Here is an 18,535-nt window from a genome sequence, read left to right as displayed (position 1 = left end):
TGACATATTCTCCCTTGCTTTCAGTGAGTTTTCCACTGATATCTGATAAAGTGCAGGTAGTCCCCAGAAGAGAAGTGCGAACATGAGATGAACGGGCGTTTCATTAGCAAAGAGCACCCAGCTGGTGACCCATTAAGATAATTGGCAAGCAGACCCCAGAGGTAGACCGTGTTCTCTCTTGGCTGTTCTCGCTCGTCTCCGAAAGAAATCAAAGGGAGAAGGGACTCAAACGCAAGACTTTACAGAATCTCACCCCATAGCGAGTTTCCGGGGAGACTTAACCCTTTGCTGCGTAAATAACATCCTTGGAGATCAGGACGACACCAAACGCTCACTTCACGGCTGCACCCCGAACAGAGAACGAACTCGTCTAACTTTGGCGAACCAGAAAATTTCCCCGAAGGGAGGTGCACCGTTCCCGGAAGTACTGCAATACCGGGTCGATGCGTGGAGTGGACGGAGCAAGCTCCTATTCCATCTCCCTGCTCCAAAAATCCATTTAATATATTGTCCTCGGATAGAGGACGTATCAGATATTAAACTGATAAGAACAGATACTACACTTGATCTTAGCCAAAAGGCCGAGAAGCGATAAAGGACCCTCCGCCCACACCCCCCACCCCAAAGCAGCAGCGACCTTTTACACACGCGGCGACCAACACGGCGTTCGCCAACACCCGCCCGCCCCTCGTACCTCCCACACCCGAGAATACAGCGCGGCCGCCAGACACACGCCTCCACACAACCAGAAGGCCGCCCCCAAAACACACCAGAAAACGGACCTTGACCAAAGTTGTGCACTTCCTTCGCACAAGAAGCCACTCTCCCGGCACCCAGAAAACCTTGCCTACTTGGAAACTGATCATTTGCATGCCCCTCCTCACTTCCGCACCAAGCCGACCAATGGTTTCCCTCTAGGGGGCGGGAACAAGCAGAAACTGCCCTCAGAGCAGAGAGCCCGGCCGGGGGCCGCTGCAGCGGGTCGGGAAGCTTCTTCTACAAACCTTTGAGCTTCCCTTCCCGACACTCCCCCTCTTCCCCTCACCTGGCAGGAAGGGGAACCGGCGCTTCACAGGCACCCTGTGTTGCCGGCTTCAGGGGTGCCCTTCTCCCCTGCCTACCGGTAGCAAAAACGATCCGCAGAATGGGTTCGGCGAAACCTGAAAGCAGCGGGTCTTAAACCAAAGTCCATAATCGAGCCGCATGGAAAAGATGCCAACTGCACACACACTCAGCAATCTCCAGCAAGAGCTGAATGCAGAGAAAACCTGAACAAACCATGAGGATTCTGACAAGGCATCTCAGGCAAAATTGTGGCAGTGCCACTGAGGAATAATTCTTTTATATATGGCGATCTGAGGCCATAAAAGCTAAGCAGATGATAGATCCATAAGGCAAACAAGGGTTAAGAGCTTGCCCAGGCATGCCCCGGTTGAGCAGTGGGCGAGGATCTTGTGTCTGAGGCCAGATTTGGGCTTGGGTCCTCCTGGGTCCAGGGCGGGTGCTTTGTCTACTGTGTCACCTAGCTGTCCCATGATGACATCTTTAGGGTAAAATCGAGGGGGGAGAGGGTTGCACTGCCGGACGGGGAAGAGGACGCGTAGAATGGGGGTGAAATCTCACTTGAAAGAAGCAGGAATTAAAACAACTCTGAGATAGCACCTGACACCTATCTGATTGCCTAATATGACAAAAAAGGAAAATAATAAATGTTGGAGAAGCTGTGGAAAATTTGGAACACTAATGCATTGTTGGTGGAGCCATGAACTTGATCCAACCGTTCTGGAGAGCAAATTGGAATTATGCCCAAAGGGCTATAAAACTGTGCATACCCTTTGACCCAGCAATACCACTATTGGGTTTTTTTTCCCCAAGAAATCATCAAAAAGGGAAAAGGCCCTACATGTACAAAAATATTTATAGGTGCTCTTTTTGTGGTGGCAACGAATTGGAAATTGAGAGGCTAGGGCAGCTAGGTAGTGCAGTGGATATAGTACTGGCCCTGGAGTCAGGAGGACCTGAGTTCAAATTCGACCTCAGACACTTGACACTTACTAGCTCTGTGACCCTGGGCAAGTCACTTAACCCCCATTGCCTCACCAAAAAAAAAAAAAAAAAAAGAAGAAGGAAATTGAGGGGCTGCCCATCCATGGGGAATGGCTGAACAAGTTGTGGTTTATGAATGTAATGGAATTCTATTGGTTTTGGGGTTTTTTGGTGAGGCAATGGGGGTTAAGTGACTTGCCCAGGGTCACACAGCTAGTAAGTGTCAAGTGTCTGAATCCGGATTTGAACTCAGGTCCTCCTGAATCCAGGGCCAGTGCTCTATCCACTGTGCTACCTGGCTGTCCCTAGAATTCTATTGTGCTGTAAGAAACGATGAGCAGGTCGATTTCAGGGAAACCTGGAAGGACTTGCATGAACTGATGATGAGTGAGATGAGCAGAACCAGGAGAATGTTGTACACAGTATCAACAACATTGTGTGTTGATCAACTGTGATAGATTTGATTCTTCTCAGCAGTACGAGGGTACAAGATAGTTCCAAAGGACTCATGAGGGAAGAGACTCTCCAAATCCAGAAAAAAAACAAAAAAAGACCTGTGGAATATGGATGCAGATTGAACCATACTAGTTCTTTTGGTTTTGGTGCTATTGTTTTTCTTTCTTGAGGTTTTTCCTTTTTGCTCCGATTCTGCTCTTATAATATGACCAATGCAGAAATATGTTTAATGTTATTGTACATATATAACCTATATCAGATTACTTGCTGTCTTGGGGAGGGGGAGGGGGAGGGGAAGAGGGAGGTGAGCGAGGGACAGAAATTGGAAACTAGACATCTTATAAAAACAAATGTTGAAAACTATCTCTACATATAACTGGAAAATAATAAAATATTTTTATAATTAAAAAAAGAAAAAGAAAGAAGCAGGAAAGGGCTTATGGAGGGGAGAGAGATGGGGGAGGAGCAGGGCAGTGAATGAACCTTACTTACACTCATCAGAATTGGCTCAAAGACCTTATTCTCACCAGAGTTGGCTCAAGGAGGGAACGACATATACACTCAATTGGGTGGAGTAATGTGTGGAACCCCCGCACGAAAGTAGGAGGGGAAGGGGATAAGGAGGGAGGCAGGAAAGAAGGGAGGGCAGAGTGGGAGAGGGGGCAGTCATAAGCAAAACACTTTTGAGGAGGGATAAGGTGAAAGAAGATAGAAAATAGTGTACTATCATGGGGGAGGGAATAGGATGGAGGGAAACAGTCAACAATAGTAACTGAAAAAAATTTTGAAGTAGAGGCAAGAGTAATGTAACATGATGATGATGGATGGATGGATGGACTGGTGATGATTGGATGAAGATGAGGATTGATTGATGAGGAAGACTGATTGATGAGGAGGAGGATTGACTGGAGATGATTGATGATTGATGATTGGTGGTGGTGGTGGTGGTGATGATAAAATAAATGTATGGTGCTTACCTTGCTGGGCTACTGTGAAGAGAATTCTTTGTCAGGTAAAAGGTACTATATAAATGTTATCTATTACGGTTGTTGCAAGAACTAACCTCAAAAACAAAAACAAGAATCAACCTCATGGGTTTATTGTAAGGAAATCTCTCTTTAAAGTACTATATAAATGTAATTTACTAGTTTAAAAAAAAAAAAGGTGAGCAAGATGCTATCAGAAAAACCCAGAAAGACCTACATGAGCAGATTCAACATGAAATGTATTGTATACAAAATAACAGCAATACTGCAAGATGATCTCCTGTGAATGATCCAAGACAACTCTGAAGGTCTTATGAAAAAATGCAGTCCATCTACAAAGAGAGAACTGATGGTGTCTGAATGCAGATTGCAGCATAATTTTTTTGTTAGTTCCTTTATCTGAAGTTTCGTTTATTTGTTTTATTTCACAACGTGGCTAATGTGGAAATGTTTTGCATGACTGCTCATGTATAGCTTATATTGAATTGCTTGAGTTCTTGGGGAGGGGAGGGAGGAAGAGAATTTGGAACACAAAGTTTGAAAAAAATTGATGTCAAGATTTGTATTTACATGTAATTTGGGAAAAATAAAATACTACATGTAAACAAACAAAAAAAGAAAGAAAGAGAGAGAGAACTTGGGGAAAGAAAAAAAAAAAGAGCTTGCCCAGGGTCACACAGCTAGTATGGGCCTGACACCAGATTTGAAAAGCGGCTCTCTGCTCTGAGGGCAGTTTCTGCTTGTTCCCGCCCCCTAGAGGGAAACCATTGGTCGGCTTGGTGCGGAAGTGAGGAGGGGCATGCAAATGATCAGTTTCCAAGTAGGCAAGGTTTTCTGGGTGCCGGGAGAGTGGCTTCTTGTGCGAAGGAAGTGCACAACTTTGGTCAAGGTCCGTTTTCTGGTGTGTTTTGGGGGCGGCCTTCTGGTTGTGTGGAGGCGTGTGTCTGGCGGCCGCGCTGTATTCTCGGGTGTGGGAGGTACGAGGGGCGGGCGGGTGTTGGCGAACGCCGTGTTGGTCGCCGCGTGTGTAAAAGGTCGCTGCTGCTTAGGGGTGGGGGGAGTGGGCGGAGGGTCCTTTATCGCTTCTCGGCCTTTTGGCTAAGATCAAGTGTAGTATCTGTTCTTATCAGTTTAATATCTGATACGTCCTCTATCCGAGGACAATATATTAAATGGATTTTTGGAGCAGGGAGATGGAATAGGAGCTTGCTCCGTCCACTCCACGCATCGACCCGGTATTGCAGTACTTCCGGGAACGGTGCACCTCCCTTCGGGGAAATTTTCTGGTTCGCCAAAGTTAGACGAGTTCGTTCTCTGTTCGGGGTGCAGCCGTGAAGTGAGCGTTTGGTGTCGTCCTGATCTCCAAGGATGTTATTTACGCAGCAAAGGGTTAAGTCTCCCCGGAAACTCGCTATGGGGTGAGATTCTGTAAAGTCTTGCGTTTGAGTCCCTTCTCCCTTTGATTTCTTTCGGAGACGAGCGAGAACAGCCAAGAGAGAACACGGTCTACCTCTGGGGTCTGCTTGCCAATTATCTTAATGGGTCACCAGCTGGGTGCTCTTTGCTAATGAAACGCCCGTTCATCTCATGTTCGCACTTCTCTTCTGGGGACTACCTGCACTTTATCAGATATCAGTGGAAAACTCACTGAAAGCAAGGGAGAATATGTCATGCCGCGTTGTTGTTCGGTCATTTTCATTTGTGTCTGATTTTTTATGACCTCCATTTGGGGTTTTCATGGCAAAGGTACTAGAGCGGTTTGCCATTTCCTTCTCCAGCTCATTTTACAGACCAGGAAACCAAGGCAAAGAGGGCTAAGTGACTTGCCCAGAGTCACACACCTACTAAGTGTCTGAGGGCAGATTTCAACTCGGGCCTTCCTGACTCCAGGCCTAGCGCTCTAGCCGCTGTACCACCTACCTCTTCTGAACGCCGTGATCTCCAAAGAGAATTACTTTTTAAAAGTGCTGCTTTTCCTTGCCATTGTTGAACGAAAAGATCTTATTGCCCCGAAACCCTTGATTGCTCAGTTTAGGTGCGTCATCTGCATCAGCGACATCGTTCTGGTTGCTGTGGATGCTCCAGGACGACCCTGCCCAGGAAGAGGCCTCCTCGGGTGCTGTCCGCTCCCCTCCTTCCATCTAGAGAGGAGGAGACCACGGAAAACCCGTTCTCCTGTAGTTCATGCTGAGTTCCAAGGAAGGTCAGAGGGAACGTATATTGAAGACAAGTCATAAGGACAAATATGCCAGAAAGGTGGCACCTTTCTAATACTATTTTAATTTCGGAGTAAGGTAAGAAGATTTGCATTTCCTCCATTAGTGATTTGGTTGGGACAATCTTTCATGTGTTCGGGAGTCATTTATTAAAAAGCCTTTTAGTTTCATGTAATTCAAAGTGTCTACTTTTATCATTTGTGATCGCCTTTATCCTTTGCTTGACTGCAGTTCACTTTTGTCAAAAATGGGGTTTGTTTTGCCTGTCTCCTACAACAAAATAAATTTAAAAAATAAAGAGAAAATAATTTTAAAATATCTCCTACAATTTGTTTCCATATCTATCCTGGGGGCGGGGGGGCCAGGGGGGGGGCCGGGGGGCGCGGGGCGCCGGGTAGGGGAGGAACAGATCAGAGGATATAATGTCTCCAACAGGAAAAACCAGATCAGACACAGACAGGAAAAATATAGTACCAGTTTCTTTGTCCCAAGAACAAGAAAGCATGAATCATGTGGAGACCCCTTCCAAAAAAAAGGATCTCAAAGACTCTCTCTTTCTTTTTTCTTTTTTTTCCGTGAGGCAGCTGGGGTTAAGTGACTTGCCCAGGGTCACACAGCCAGCAAGCGTCAAGTGTCCAAATCCGGACCGGAACCCAGGTCCCCCCCCCCCCCCCCCCCCCCCGACCCCAGGGCCAGCGCTCCATCCACTGCTCCATCCACTGTGCCACCCAGCTGCCCCCTCTCTCTTTCTTTTTTATTTTCTTTTATTATTTTCCAGTTACATATTGCATATGAGGATCGTTTTCAACATTTGTTTACACTGGATTTTTAATTGCAAATTTTTCTTTTCTCTCCCCTTCCCTTCCCTCCCTCCTCCCTAAGACAGAAAGCACTCTGATATTAGTTGTATATGTACAGTCACATCAAACATATTTCTACATTAGTCATCTTGTGAAAGAAGAATCAGAGCACAAAGGAAGAACCTCAAATGAAAAAACAGTCCAAAAGTAGAAACAGTATGATTCAATCTGCATCCATAATCCACAGTTCTTGTTTCTGGATGTTGGGAATATTTTCTATCATGAGTTCTCCGAAACTGTTTTGGATTGTTGCACTGCTGAGAAGAGCCAAGTCTATCCCCATTGTTCATCACACGATGTTGCTGTTACTGTGTACAGTGTTTTCCTGGTTCTGCTCCACTCAGTCAGCATCAGTTCATATAAGTCCTTCCAGGTTTCTCTAAACTCCTCCTGCTCATCGTTTCTTACAGCACAATAGTATTCCATTACATTCATATACCACAACTTGTTTAGCCATTCCCTTACTGATGGGCATTCCCTCGATTTCCAATTCTTTGCCACCACAAAGCGAGCTGCTATAAATATTTTTGTACATGTGGGTCCTTTGCCATTTTCTATGGTCTCTTTGGGATACAGACCCAGCAGTGGTACCAGTCGGTACGAACAGTCCCATAGCCCTTTGGGCCTAGTTCCAAATTGTTCTCCAGAATGGTGGGATTGCTTCACAGCTCCACCAACAATGCATTGGTGTTCCAATTTTTCCACAGCTTCTCCAACATTTATTATTTTTCTTTTTTGTCATATTAGCCAATCTGATAGGTGTCAGGTGGTACCTCAAAGTTGTTTTGATTTGCATTTCTCTGGTCAATAGTGACTTAGAGCATTTTTTCCTATGGTAATAGATAGCTTTGACTTCTTCATCAGAAAACTGCCCGTTCATACCCTTTGACCATTTCTCAATTGGGGAATGACTTGGATTCTTATAAATTTGATTTAGTTCTCAATATATTTTAGAAATGAGGCCTTTATCAGAAACGCTGGCTGTAAAAATTGTTTCCCAGTTTTCTGCCTCCCTTCTAATTTTGGCTGCATTGCTTCTGTTTGTACAAAAGCTTTTTAATTTAATGTAATCAAAGGAAGACTCCCTCTTTCTAACAGTATATAAGGTTTCTTTGCTCACAGGTTACAGGGTGTTATCAATTTCATTAGCATGATGCAAATCAACCCCAAAGCAAATACTATAACAAGAATGGATGCAATGCAAAGCAGTTTTAACCATTTCAGTTATAACAAGTATGGAGGAAATACAGAACCACTATGATAAGATTACATGATTCCAAAAAGGAGATTGGCAAGGATGAGGATGCCCAGATGCCCCCACAAGATAGGCCCTTACTATCCTGGGGAAAGAATTCACCAGGAAGGGACTTATAGCTTGTTCAGTTTGGAGTTTGGTCAAAGGGCATTTTGCTCCTATTAATCCAGGGTTTCATAAAATACTTTTGGATAATTAAGGCAGCTCCATCAAATCCAGATGGTCCATACATTCATCTTAACACCCCCTAGCCATAACTTTAAAAGCCACCCGATCAGGTTCTCTTCTCAATTTTAATTTTTAAAAATATTTAACATTTAATATTCAATTCTGCTATGCATTCTGTGATTATCCTGGCATCTGGGGTTAGGATGTTCACCTCAACCTAACTTCTATCTGACTGCTTTCTAATTTTTCCAACAATTCTTGTCAAATAATGAGTTCTTTCTTAGGTACCATGCTCTTGGATTAGGCTTCTAAAAATGACTTAAGATATCGATACCTTTTGATCCAAAAAACTTTCTGCTCAAGGAGGTCAGACAGAAGGAAAGTTGGCATATAAACCAAAATACATGTAGCAAAACTTGTTATAGGGGCAAGAACAAAACAATCACAACTGAAAGCTGCTGAATGGTGATGAGAAAGTTTGGTGCCAAGGAAGAGAACTGAGAAAACAGATCACCCAACTTTTTTACAAAAGTCTGGGGTGGAGGGTGGCAATAGGTGTGGAACGAACACCCACATACACGAATAGGCAGCTTTCCCCCTTATGGTAGTTAACTTCATTCAGGTGTTTGTTTGTTTGTTTTTCCCCTCTCTTCTTATTCTTTGCTATATGAGATAGCCATATGGGAAGGGGACCAGGACAAGCTAAGTATGTATACATATACATACACACATGGAGTTAAATAGGTGATGTAATGAGAAAAGATATCCCCAAAAATCAATTTCAAAAATATTGTAAAAAGAACTTACCCACCAAATGGAGACCAATTTCCTTAGGAAACCCATCATTTTGTTGTGTTTTGCTTTTCCCTTAGTCCAGGCCAAGTATGGAAGGCAAAGGAAGGGTTTTTTGTTTTTGTTTTTTTAACAGCACTTGATCAGTGGTTCCCAGAAGGATTTTATGCAAAATGATGGTGACTGTGAATATAAAGTTTTGGTATCTTCAGTTATCAGAGATGTGCTCCATGGATGACAATTATGGAAAGGCTTGGTAAAATCTGACTGAAGCATTTGGATCAGTGCCACACAAAATTATTGGTTGGCTCTGAAACAATTGAGATCCTCAGGAGACTGTACTAGGACAATATGACTTTTATTTAAAACAATGTTTTCCTCTGGCTGTTGCTGTACAATGCAGGGTTGCCCACAGAGCCAATGATTAAATTCACTTTGGAAAGAATCATTTGGGCTTTGACTAAGATAAGAATGGACCATAAGATGTACGACAAGAAAGAGGACGTCTTGGCCCACACAATCTTCTAGCCTCTTCACAAAGACATTCTTAGGTGCTGACACTGTAAGTGAGGTTGGCTGTTTCGAGGATAGGACTTCAATTTGAAGGCAAGAAACTGGCATTTTTACTAAACAGTGGTCAAAAACAGTGTAATTTCCAGAGGGTTTAGGATCCAGGACAAAGTTGTCTCATGTGACAGAGGACAATGCTTATATTTGGGAATGCCCATGGGGTACCATACTGCTCAAGCAGCCAGCCAGTGATGCCATGGCAAAAATGATGGCAGAATAAGACCTGATTGAGCAGTGAGGTATGGTCCCTGGACCAAAAAAAGGAAAAAGGGATTCTGTCACATTCATTTAACTTAGCAATTCATTTCATTGGTCTTTGTACACAGCACAACATAGAGAGAAGATTCAATATAAAACCATGAATTTCCATTTCAGACTGTTTACTTTTTAAAAAGGTGTAATAGGGGGCAGCTAGATGGTGCAGTGGATAGAGCACCGGCCCTGGAGTCAGGAGCACCTGAGTTCAAATCCAGCCTCAGACACTTAACACTTACTAGCTGTGTGACCCTGGGCAAGTCACTTAACCCCAATTGCCTCACTAAAATAAATAAATAAATAAAAAATAAAAAAGGTGTAATACCTTCTACATATTGTTTTCAAAGCTACCCTGCTTCTCTGTGCTTCCTTCTAAGTTTTATTTTATGCTCTGCAGTTTAGGAGCATTGCAATCTTTTAAATAATGAATAATCCAGTCTTAGGCACTTGTCAGTTACTAGCTGTGTGACCCTGGGCAAGTCACTTAACCTTCATTGCCCCGCAAAAAAAAAATGGGGTTTTGGGGGGCCTCCCCCCTGCTTGGGGCCTAGCTGGTTTCCCAGGGCCAGCCCAGAGTCTGTAGAATTGCAAAAGAAATGTAGATTGACCTTCCTGACAACCTAAAGGAAGTTAACTCACCTGGGTGACCCCCCCCCAAGTCATGTCAGTCAGTGGACTTCAATGTTACTGGCCAATTAGCTTGTATCAATGTGCAGTGACCCACCTCTACCTGAGAGAGGATAAAAATCCTTGGGGAGAGGGGGATAGCTCTCTTCTCTTCTCATCTCTTTTCTCAATGTCTCTCTTGGCTGGGATGCTGAAGGAGGTAGCCGCGTGGGCCCCCTCTCTTCTCTCTCTATCTAGGTATATAGGGATTCTGAATTCTGGAGCCATGTGCTCTCTCTTTACTAACATGTAATATGCTTTAATACATGCTTAATGCCCCCATACTAGTGCAATAGCCTCTAATTTACAAGTAGCAATATATCAGAAACCCCAGCTAAGTTCCCCAATAACTTAGAACAGGGACAGGCATCCCCCCAATATTTCAAATGACACATAGCTTAACTCTGTTATAAGACTAAAATGAGACACTTGTCCATCATTCCATAGTTAACAAAAAATGGGTTTGCTTAGTCATAGCAAGAGGACAATTTAATAAGGATACACGGGGCAGCTAGGTGGCGCAGTGGATAGAGCACCGGCCCTGGAGTCAGGAGTACCTGAGTTTAAATCCGGCCTCAGACACTTAGCACTTACTAGCTGTGTGACCCTGGGCAAGTCACTTAACCCCAATTGTCTCACTAAAAAATAAATAAATAAAAATTAAATTAAATTAATAAGGACATACATCAAAGAGCTCCAGACTTGATTCAGCTGAGTGAAGCTCCCCTGCCTTAAGTATCAGTGGGTATCTGGTCATCCTCTTGGTTGTTTTGTACTCTGGAGTCCAAGAAGTGATATCAGTTGCTGAGCCTTTAGTCCTCTGAGCAATCAAGACTCAAACACAGCAAGAACAATGAGGCAACATCACCAAGACTTTGAGGAATGCCCCACCTCCCCCAATCACCTGAAGAGAAGGCATCCATAGGGCCCAGATTGTTGGTGCTCTTCATTTTTGTGGTTTGTGACCTGGTGGTTTTCTAAGTTATTCAGAGTGTCAGGATGGGCATGTGAAGTGACTGACCTTAAGAATTTTCATTCTCATGTGCATTATAACTTGAACTCATTCCCGGTTTAAACTCATACCCTGTTTTAAAAACAGTACTGGAAAGAATCCTGCCTCAGAATGACTCTTCATGTCATCATCTTTCATGTGCATTCCAAGGTTTCTGGTTCATACCACCATGTCTTGAAAAGCACCACATGTATAAAGCAATAAAATGTGATTATTGATCTACCAAAAAACAGGGAGGAATAAAGGAAGGAAATGAAGAGAGAAAAAAAGATCCTAATTTGCAGGAGGTGGGGGGAAGGAGAAGAAAATTAACATATTACTTGCAAGAACTTGTATACGAATGTTTACTACTTTGGATTTTTGTAACTGGAGGTCTCAGCCATCATCTACAAATTGATATTTCTTGCTAGAGAACTTATAAATGCATATATTGTTAAGCTGAGGCCTCTTCTACTTAATGTTAGGATCCTTCTAAAATTCCCTTGTAAAGTCCTCCAATCTGTATCATTCTACATTCTTTGTGGACTCTCAAAGGAAAGTAGTAATTCTGAGGATAAAACTCATTTTCTCTCCCAAAGATCAAGCCACTTCTCCCTGCACATCCTAGCCAGCAGTGGTGTTGCCAGGGACTAACAGGAGAGATTATGTTTGTTTTCACTCACCCCAACCCTCCCTACCACCTGATTTAAAATCGCAGACCTCTGGGGCGGCTAGGTTGTGCAGTGGATAGAGCACCGGCCCTGGAGTCAGGAGTACCTGAGTTCAAAACCGGCCTCAGACACTTAACACTTACTAGCTGTGTGACCCTGGGCAAGTCACTTAACCCCAATTGCCTCACTAAAAATAAAAAAATAAAAAAAAAACAAACTGCAGACCTCTGCACTGCCTAGGGAATTGGTGGCAAATCACCTTTTGGCACTGCAACACCCTTCTAAGACTCTTGGATCTGGGGGTGGGGGGGTGGCCCTCTGGTGTTCACCTTGTCTTCCTTCCTTTTCCTTCTCATGTCACATATTCTGTGGAGCCCTAATCTAGGAGATTTACCTGAGGAGCAGCTCATCTCCTCTTCAGTCATCCCCAGACCTGCTGTACTGCTTACAAAGAACCTCCTTAAAAAAGGATTTGTGAATTCTATATCTATGACCCCTTCCTTCCTTCCTTCTGTCACCTGGGAAACTGGATCTGAAACATCTCTCTGTGAAAGAATTACTCACATACATGGTCCAATCAAAGTTTAGGTAAAAGTTCTTATTCTTTGCCACTAGGGGATATGGCTAGGAGAAGAAGTCTAAACTTCAATTCCTGGGGAGGAGCAGATTTATGGCATGTTCCTCCATCAGCCAGAGTAAAGACACTGCTTTTATAGGAGAATTGGGGGAGACTTGAAACTGAAAAGTTACAGCTGTTGGGAAGTGGAGGTGCTTGAAACAGTTGGGGGCCAGGAGGTTATTGTCACTACCTGGTCCTAGTCATGTAACGAGAATATTTGAGTTCCAATTAGACTCCTACTATAAATTTCTGGCTACCTATGACATGTCTGCTTTGTTATCTGTTAATTAACTGCTTTGCTTTTCCAATTAACCACTTTGCTTTTCCAAGGGAAGAGTACCCTCTAACTGACACCAGCAAGCTGATCAACTGCATTATTTCTCATGGTCATGTCAGAAATAAAAATACTGGACTTTCCCTTTTGGTGAAGGCTTTATTACATTCTTGCAAGAATGGGCACGTTGCTATAGAAGAATGGTGGACTTTGCCAAAGCAAACTACTCTTATTTATTCCTAATCCTATCGCAAAGGTCCCTCCCCCCTTCTCCTCATTGGTTGAGGACTGGAGGTGTACAATCTTCCCAAAATATCTCTACATATTTCCCCTTAACGGGTCCCCCCCTCCCATTACATACATTGCTTATTGGAAAATGGTGGCAGTCTCTGCCTTTGGGGTGTTGGTAGTTAATATGCATAAGCTAATGAAACAAACACAGTACAAACTAGCTTTAACCTTTGGCACACTTGGACTAGCTAGACTACTAGCCTTGAGGCTGTCTTCTTCTACATCTACTTTTAGGCACCTGCAAGACTGTCTTTCAGCCTTGAGGTCACCTTTCTGCAATCCTCCTTTCTTACCCAGACTCCCTCCCTGTCACTTTTTCTGAGATGACAGCATTTTTCTGGTATGACATCATTTCATTTCTCTCAGTCAGAATGTCCCCTAACTGGACCTAGGCCTACTAGGCCTATTCCAGGGAGTCTATGAATGGAGGGAGATCTAGGAGAAAGAGTAAAAGGCCTTGCTGGCATCTCCCTTCCTCCCTTCCTCCCTTTCTGATGTAGGGATGGATTTAATTGATCAAACTGATCAGGAGGCATCCCAAAGAATTACAAGACTCAGTGACTCCATTTCCCAAGTTTTATTGGAATACTGTGATGACCACAGAGAGAAGCTCCCAAAGGTGTCCCAAATAAGGAGAAGAAAATGGTTTAAATATAAATATATATGTACATATGGGTATTAGATTAGTGAGAAAAGTAGATTATCTCCTCATTATCTTTTTTTTTTTTTTGGTGGGGCAATGAGGGTTCCGTGACTTGCCCAGGGTCACACAGCTAATAACTGTCAAGTGTTGAATTGATCTGAATTGGCTGAATTTGAACTCAGGTCCCCCTGAGTCCAGGGCTGGTGCTTTATCCACTGTGTCACCTAGCTGCCCCTCCTCATTGTCTTAATCTCCCCTTGAGGGAGGTTCATATCCTAATTTGGACCTCCTGGAGTCCTAAGACAACCCCCAAGTTGGGTACCTTTTTCCTTGGGGGTGTGTTTTGGGGGTCTACACATCATAAGGTGAACCTAAGGACACATTTGGTCCTTTCTGCCCATGTTCATAAAGACATGCTTAGACTTGTCAGAGCCAGAGGGTCTCTCTGTTTTTGGTATCTCTTTACTTAAGATCTGGTTTCTAGGTGTCCTGTCATCTAGGAATATTAATGACTATTCATGGTTAATGGTGCCTAGTTACAGTCTCTGTTGATGGTGAGGGTTGATAGGGACTTGAACCCTCTTGGTTACAGTACTGTTGATAAGAACACAAACCTTAGTTTCTCTGTTAACCCTTTCAGGTACTAATTTTAATAAGGACTCAAGCCTCAGTTTCTCTGTTAACCCTGTTTAGCTACAGTTGATAGCTTATCTGTTAACTCTTTTAGCCTCTTCCATCAATTCCATTTTTTCAATTGCCTTTTGTGAGCCCCCAGATAATTCTAACTCATTCAGGGGAAAACAAGCAGGGCATTACAACATTGGGCGGCAGGAGTAAGTCATTTGGGGATACCCTTCAGCCTTTCCCTTTTCCCCTCTCCTAATGACAAGGCAGGTTTTATAGCAGAAATGCTTCTCATGTTTTGGGCTGGTATTTCTCCTCAAGTATTTTCATCTAAAATTGCTATTCTGCATTATTCTTCAAGCATGACATTTATGAGAAAATAATCATTAATAATGGATTTCTTGGGGGGACCCAGAGATCAGTTCCTCAGTCCTCCCCACCACCACCCCCAGTCCAGAAAGTTCAGATCTTGCCTGGGACAAACCCAAAGGAACAAAAGAAATGGGGATTGATTCTTTTGTCTAGCTCAGTGAACTGATGGGATCACACCACACCCAGATAATGGACTTTGTCTTAAGGAACTTGAGTGAGGGTCTTCTCCCTGCTGTCATCTGTAGAGTTCATTTTAATTTAGACCACTCTCAAGTCATGTCAACCAATGGAATTGAATGTTGCTAACCATTTAACTTTGATCAATGTACAAATGACCTACCTCCACCAAAAGAGGGTAAACCCCCTTGTCCCCCATGCCCCCCCAAGAGCTCTCCATCTTGACTGGTGCTTGGCTCTCTCTCTGCTCTTGGCTCTTCCTCTTAGGACAGTGTAGGTTTTGTAGGTCTTCTGAACTCTCCTTGAGACCATGTGCTGTCTCTCTGAGAGACAGCATGGATTTTCTGGGGCTTTTCTCCTTCTCCAGTTAACTGCCATGCTAAAGCTTTCTCTACTTGGTGGTCAATCCTTTACTGGTATATAATATTAATAAACAGCAAAATGCTTACTACCCAAACTGGTGCAATAACAATTAATTTTAAAAACATAGTTTTGGTGGGGCAGCTAGGTGGCGCAGTGGATAGAGCACCGGCCCTGGATTCAGGAGGACCTGAGTTCAAATCCGGCCTCAGACACTTAACACTTACTAGCTGTGTGACCCTGGGCAAGTCGCTTAACCCCAATTGCCTCACTAAAAAAAAAAAACACAAAAAAAACATAGTTTGGGTGTAATAATTTAACAATTTAAAAATACACATTAATAGGAAATGCTGCTGTGATCAATAAAAATCAAAAGGGAAAAAAATAAGAGGCAGTCCATCATTTGCTTCTACACCAGGTGGAGACTATGGTGAATGTCCTCAGGAATCAAAAAGCTAGGCCTTTGAGGCTCAAGTTACCCATGTGTTCTGTTGTTCTGAGCAGCTGGTATTCTGGAAAGTATTTCTTTAGGGAGATAGCCATGTTTTCTAGGTGAGAACAATTCATTATCCCTCTAGCCGACAATTAATCAGGGAATAATCAGCTGAGACTAGTGACCTCCTAATGATGAATGATCTCTGGTATCATGTGACCTGGCATCATGGCCCTGACAGAACTTCAGAAGTTAGATTTCAGGAGTCAGGAAACTCTTTGAACTATCAAAGATCCTGCAATCTCTGAAGCCACTGGGAGATAGCTAAAAGCCACAAGGAAAGGAAAGAATAAGAAGGAGGGAACCCCATTGGCAGTGAATAATTTATGGCCTGGACATAAGGTGCAAGCCATAATGCATGTCTGTGTTTGCTTACACAGGATTTTTTGTTTGTTTGTTTTGGTGAGGCAATTGGGGTTAAGTGACTTGCCCAGGGCGACACAGCTAGTAAGTATTAAGTGTCTGAGGCCATATTTGAACTCATGTCCTCTTGACTCCAGGGCCAGTGCTCTATCCACTGCGCCATCTAGCTGCCCCCCTACACAGGATTTTTTTTTTTTAAATCCGTTTCATTTACTTTCCACTTATACTTAAACTGTAGCCAATAAAACAACAAGCACCTATTAAGCAACATGTTGTACATGAAACAATGTGTACCAAAATAGCTATCCACAGAGTACATACAAAATAACAAGGCATTTTAAGATCGAGGGGGCTTCCGGCCTCTAAGCAGAGATGTGTAGAATGAGAAAGGTTTTCAAGTGTGTGTGGGGGGGGGGGAGAGGGGCGGGGGAGAGAAGAGTTTTTTGTAAGTTTATTTGTGACAAGGGAGGGCTTGAGGGAGGGGAGGGGCGGGGTGTCATTCTAGTGATAATGATTCCGGAAAGAAAGGAAAGAGCATCAAGGAAACATTTTAAGAAAGATGCTACAAAAAAGAGAAGGCAGTTTAGACTCAGGCACAGACCTGCGGCGGAACAGCTTTGGAAGGAGCATGGTCCAATTTGCTTACCTGCCTTAAACACAGACACACACACTCCAAAATGTAGCGCGTTTTTTCAGGTTTTTCTAGGCAATCCTCTGTCATTTCTTGTTCGTACATGGAAAGTTCATGTTTGTTGATGTCTGTCAACTTCAAAATAATACAAAATTATCCTTTAAAAAATGAGGTGTGGCCCTGGAGTCCGGCCTCAGACACTTAACACTTAAACTAGTCGTGTGACCCTGGGCAAGTCACTTAACCCCAATTGCCTCACTAAAAATAAAATAATAATAATAATAATAATAATAATGAGGGGAGGTCGGGCACTTGGGATGGGGAATCTGGAAAAGCTTTACGTCGAAGGTGATGCCAGGAGAGGAAGGGCAGGTGAGGAGGGAGAGAGCCCCTGCAAAAGCCCGGAGAGGGGAGATGGAGTGTCTTGCGCGAGCATCCGGAAGAAAGGGAGTTTGGCTGAATTACAGAATGCAGGAAGGGAAGGAATAAGGTTGAAAGGTCGATTAGAGTCATTTTGTGACGGATTTTCCACGCGAAACAGAGTTTCTATTTCTCCCCGCGGCAAAGGAGAGCCACTGGTAGGGTAACGATGTAGTCAGCAAAATCAGTTTGGCAGGTCGGGGGAAGATGTGGTGGAGAAAGGAGAGCGCTGAGGCGGGGATTCCAGTCCGGAGGCGAGAGGTAATGAATGGCCAGGCCCGCAGTTCATTGCCCGGTTCTGGGGCTGAAATATTTGGGAAAAGCTGGATGGAAGAGGTGTGACTTGGGCTGTGCCTCGAGATCAGGAAATGTGGAGAGAAGGGAGGAGCATCGAGAAGCGGCCCAATTGTTAATGGGGACGGACTCTGTATACAAATAAAGATTGAACGAAACCAATCCAAGAGTGAAACGAATCTGCCTCGGTCCCATCGAGATAAGGAAATGCCAAATACTGCAGAGGTAGCTCAGGTCCTGGTCCACGTAGTAAGTTGCTTTGAATGTTAGCCTTGAATGATGTCTGTCTTCCGGATGCCGGGCGAGAAACGTCACAAGAGGGCAGGCAATATTCAGATGAGGAGTGTTTGGGTGCCGTTTTCTCCGATGAGTTGGTTACTTCCTCTGGAAAATAAAGATTTGAGTGTCGGAGGATCCTGGCGACGTTTGCATGTTGCTCGGTTTGCAATGCTTTGAGATTCCCGTGTTTTGCGTGGCTGTATCTTGCTGTGTGGGATGTCGAAGTGTTGTGTTAGTGACCGTATCTGTAATGTGTGTGTGCGTCGATGGCGTGGGCGTGCATGGCGTCGCAAAGCATACTTACCTGGCAGGGGTGATTCCATGATCACGAAGGTGGTTTCCCCAGGGCGAGGCTTATCCATTGCACTCCGGATGGGCTGACCCCTGCGATTTCCCCAAATGCGGGAAACTCGACTGCATAATTTGTGGTAGTGGGGGACTGCGTTCGCGCTCTCCCCTGGTATGTGGTGTTGAAAAGCAGACTTATGTAACTTTTTCCGCGTAGTATTTTTCTTTTATTGTAGTTTGTATGCTTGGCTACTTCCTTATCGTGTTTTTTCTTATGAGTTCTCTTCGTATATTACTGATTCGGAGTACGTAAGTTGTACTGACTCTCCTGCCGGTTGTCAGTGTAGGAGCAGAAAAAATCAATGCGAAATTGTTAAGTAGAGCAGGGGTCTTCACTCGAGCTCTATTTTGCATTTTCTACTTGGTGCTTTCTCTTTGGACCCCCTTTCATCGACTAGAGGTTTTTTTTTTTTTT

General features: G+C 43.8%; 3 non-coding genes across 3 annotated transcripts; 2 read left to right on the top strand and 1 right to left on the bottom strand.

The window, feature by feature from the left end:
* Positions 1 to 402: 402 nt before the first annotated feature.
* LOC122752455 lies at positions 403 to 593 on the bottom strand. The gene has a single exon (XR_006356188.1). It is a non-coding gene; the product is annotated as a U2 spliceosomal RNA (small nuclear RNA).
* Positions 594 to 4,566: 3,973 nt separating this feature from the next.
* LOC122752454 lies at positions 4,567 to 4,757 on the top strand. Its single transcript, XR_006356187.1, has one exon. It is a non-coding gene; the product is annotated as a U2 spliceosomal RNA (small nuclear RNA).
* A 13,311-nt stretch (positions 4,758 to 18,068) lies between these two features.
* Positions 18,069 to 18,232, top strand: LOC122752103. The gene has a single exon (XR_006355903.1). It is a non-coding gene; the product is annotated as a U1 spliceosomal RNA (small nuclear RNA).
* Positions 18,233 to 18,535: the final 303 nt, after the last annotated feature.

Source organism: Dromiciops gliroides, chromosome 3 (genome assembly GCF_019393635.1).
Source record: "Dromiciops gliroides isolate mDroGli1 chromosome 3, mDroGli1.pri, whole genome shotgun sequence".
Lineage (NCBI taxonomy): Eukaryota > Metazoa > Chordata > Mammalia > Microbiotheria > Microbiotheriidae > Dromiciops > Dromiciops gliroides.
This window is presented reverse-complemented; position numbering and strand designations above follow the sequence as displayed.